Genomic DNA, 3507 nt, shown 5'->3' on the forward strand with positions numbered 1-3507 from the left:
AATGACATATCTGATTCAATGTTTTAAAACAATTCTATTCTAAATGTAGCAATTCAAAATGGGTCAACTTTTAACTTTAGAATACCTGTGTATATATACATATAAAAGTCCATTGTCATATTTATTTTATAGTTTACAAATATCAAACCAGTAAACCTTGCTTGTTAAGTTTTATTTCCTATGAAGTTAAGAAAGCTCAGGAGACCACATGATATCTCAGGCCAAGTGTATGTGTATGTGTGTTTTTTGGGAGAAGGAGTTGAGATTCATCTTTGAGCAATACATAATCTCATATTCCCTGCTATCTTCCCTACTTGACTCCATATATCTCAGTCTGCTTTAATTTCAAATATTGTTGGAGAAAATGTATTCTGAGAATCCTTAAATAAAGCATAATTATCTTAAAAGGGATAAACAGAATTAGATTTTCCTTTCCATTATAACAATTTTCTGTTGTGGAAAATGACAGTTAGATGAATTTAGAAAACTAATGAATTAAGAAATAAAATTTATAGTCCCATTTCACAGTGTCATTCTTTAAAGACAGAATTCCTGAATTAACAAATCACCTACGAATCTCAGAGACTTTTTCCATTAATTTGCATACCTCAAATCAACTAGCAGCAAATATTGCAATTTTGTTTCATCTGTAATTTTGTGGGGAAAATGATATATTTGTTTTAACCAACATGATCAGAGGACTGCTTTCAGAAATATTTTAGAAAAGACTGCTGCCTTGGCAAATACATTTCTGAACTGAATGAATATAATGCACTTGAACAAGTTAAGCGGTAGGAGAGGATACAGAAGCATTTGTAACTTTGTTAAATAGAATTGAAGGTCCCACGGGGTGAGGATGGTCATTTTTTTTGTATAGACCTGATAAAACCTTCCTTTGACTTTACTCCCAGGGCCTGAGTGTTAGGTGGAACCACAGAGGTCATCTAGATACCAGGTTTTGTAATTCAATCTTGTGTTTACAGTTGAATGTCCCTTGTATTTCCATTATCTCTTCACTAAAAATAAATGTGGAGGATGGTCATAGAATCCGATCTCTTTGGGAAACTAGTCAACAGAATGATTAATTAATTGAGAGAAAGTGTAGGTGAAAACTGAAATGAAAATGATGCTTTTTTAATTCCCCATTTCAAAATACATTTGACATTTTGTTGTAAACTATATGTTTCTTGCAGCCGTTAGGGTGATTGTTTTGCCAGTTGCTAATTGCAGATGTTGGCAGCTGGAGATTAGGAGCAAGTAGTAGCTTCTTTAGGGGGTAGAATTAAATATGTGAAAACATGAGATGACATCATGCTTTTTCAGTCATCTTCAAAACTGCTCTACACTTCCTTTCCAACCAGGGCCCAGCAGAACGGCTCCCGCGAAGAAGGGTGGCGAGAAGAAGGGCTGTTCTGCCATCAACGAGGTAGTGACCAGAGAATACACCATCAACATTCACAAGTGCATCCATGGAATGGGTTTCAAGAAGCATGCCCCTCGGGCACTCAAAGAGATCTGGAAATTTGCCATGAAGGAGGTGGGAACTCCAGATGTGCGCATTGACACCAGGCTCAACAAAGCTGTCTGGGCCAAAGGAATAAGGAATGTTCCACACCGTATCCATGTGCGGTTGTCCAGAAAAAGTAACGAGGATGAAGATTCACCAAACAAGCTCTACAAACTGGTTACCTATGTACCTGTCACCACTTTCAAAAATCTACAGACAGTTAATATGGATGAGAACTAATTGCTGATTGTCAAATAAAGGTATAAAAATGCAAAAAAAAAAAAAAAACTGCTCTATAGAGCAGAGTTTTAGAATCTCTATGAATTATTGTAAAGGTCTGATAACCTTAAACATTAAAAAGCTTGAAGGCTCCAGTAGTTATTAAAAAAGCATGTAATTTTTCATAAGTAAATTAGATGACAAAGAAGTCTCCATGGCCAGTGCAAAGAAAGAAAAATAAGGATTTATTTGAATAATTCAATAAAAGGGGAAGTTTTATTGAATTATTCAGGTAATTGCTTCAATTCTCCCACTCAGCCTTGCCTGTGAAGACCTGACAAAATGCCCTTTTCTCCTACATTTAGTCTCCAGAGCAACCTAAAAGGATGCTGACAAACATTAATTTTGCATTATAAAATAGTCTCAGTAAGTGACAGCAATTTCAAGACTAATGTGTTGGCCTCCTGAGAACAAATTTCAGGAATGAAAAAGGTGCTCTTAAAACTTTTTCTGAACTCTTATATAATGTTGGTCACTGTGTTGCAACAATATTTTCCAATGAAAGAGGCTGCTGAAGACACTGCTCTCCTAGCCACGGATTACTTCCTCCTTCTGTTAGGAATAAAGAGTGTCTATTCCTAGAGGCATAGTTTATATTGTGTGGTTCACTCTACTGGCCACTTATACCAAGTTTCTGGGTGCTTCCTTAAGATGTGGATTCAGGTATAGGGTAGAGGACTGGGCAATAAAGTATGGGGAATTTAAAACGTACCCAAACTTTGGCTCTGTGCCAGTCACTGTTAATAAAATGAAAAGAAAAGCTACAGACTGGCATAATTTTTGCAAATTACCTATGTGCCAAAAAGCTGTGTCCAGAACATAAAGAATCCCCCAAATTCAACAAAATAAATAACCCAAGTGAAAAATGGGCAGAGAAATCGAACAGATGCTTCACCAAAGAAGTTTGTGAGTGACAAAAACAAACAAAACAAGCAAACAAAGAAGTTCATGAGTGACAAATAAGGGCATGAAAAGACGCTGAGCGTCACTGGCCATCAAGGAGTGCCACTGTGCACCCTGGAGAATGGCTAAATTTTAAAATACCTGACAATGTACCAGCAAAAATGTAAAGCTATTGTAAACCTCATGCACTGCTAGTGGGGGTGCAGAAAGGTGCAACCACTCTGGGAAATAGGCAGTATGTTACATTGAAGAGTACATGTAGCCATGTGACTCAGCAATCCCACTCTTTGGTATTCACCAGAAAACTAAAAGCTTACGTTCATGCAAAGCTTAGACATGAAATGTTTTTATAGCAGCTCTGTTCATAATCACCTAAAATGAAAGCAACCGTATGTCTCTCAGTTGATGAGTGGATAAACAAATTGCAGTTCATTCATATAAAGGAATACTACACAGCAATATAAAGGAATGAAGATGTGATATACACAACAACGTGGATGACTCTCAGAGGCTTTATGTCGAGCTCAAAAAGCCAATTTCCAAAGGGAACATATGGAATGAGCTCATTTATATGACATTCTAGAAAAAGGAAAAACTAAGAATGGAAACAGATCAGTGGTTACCAGGACAAGGAGTGGGAAGAGGGTCTGGCAGGTCTGCATCCTGATTGTGGTGGTGGTTATATGAATCTATATGTTAGAATTAATATAGCTATACACCAAAACTTTTAATTTTAATGCATGTTAAATTAAAAATAAAAATTTAAATATTGGCTTTGAAAAATACTCAAATTGTGATATAATAATCTGCCCTTTCTA

General features: G+C 36.2%; 1 pseudogene; it reads left to right on the plus strand.

Moving 5' to 3' along the window:
- The first annotated feature begins 1303 nt into the window (after positions 1-1303).
- Positions 1304-1747, plus strand: LOC114209942 (large ribosomal subunit protein eL31 pseudogene; annotated as a pseudogene).
- Positions 1748-3507: the final 1760 nt, after the last annotated feature.

This window comes from Eumetopias jubatus, unplaced genomic scaffold (assembly GCF_037043125.1).
Source record: "Eumetopias jubatus isolate StellerSeaLion01/CBP00866 unplaced genomic scaffold, mEumJub1_p1.0 scaffold_6, whole genome shotgun sequence".
Classification (NCBI taxonomy): Eukaryota; Metazoa; Chordata; class Mammalia; order Carnivora; family Otariidae; genus Eumetopias; species Eumetopias jubatus.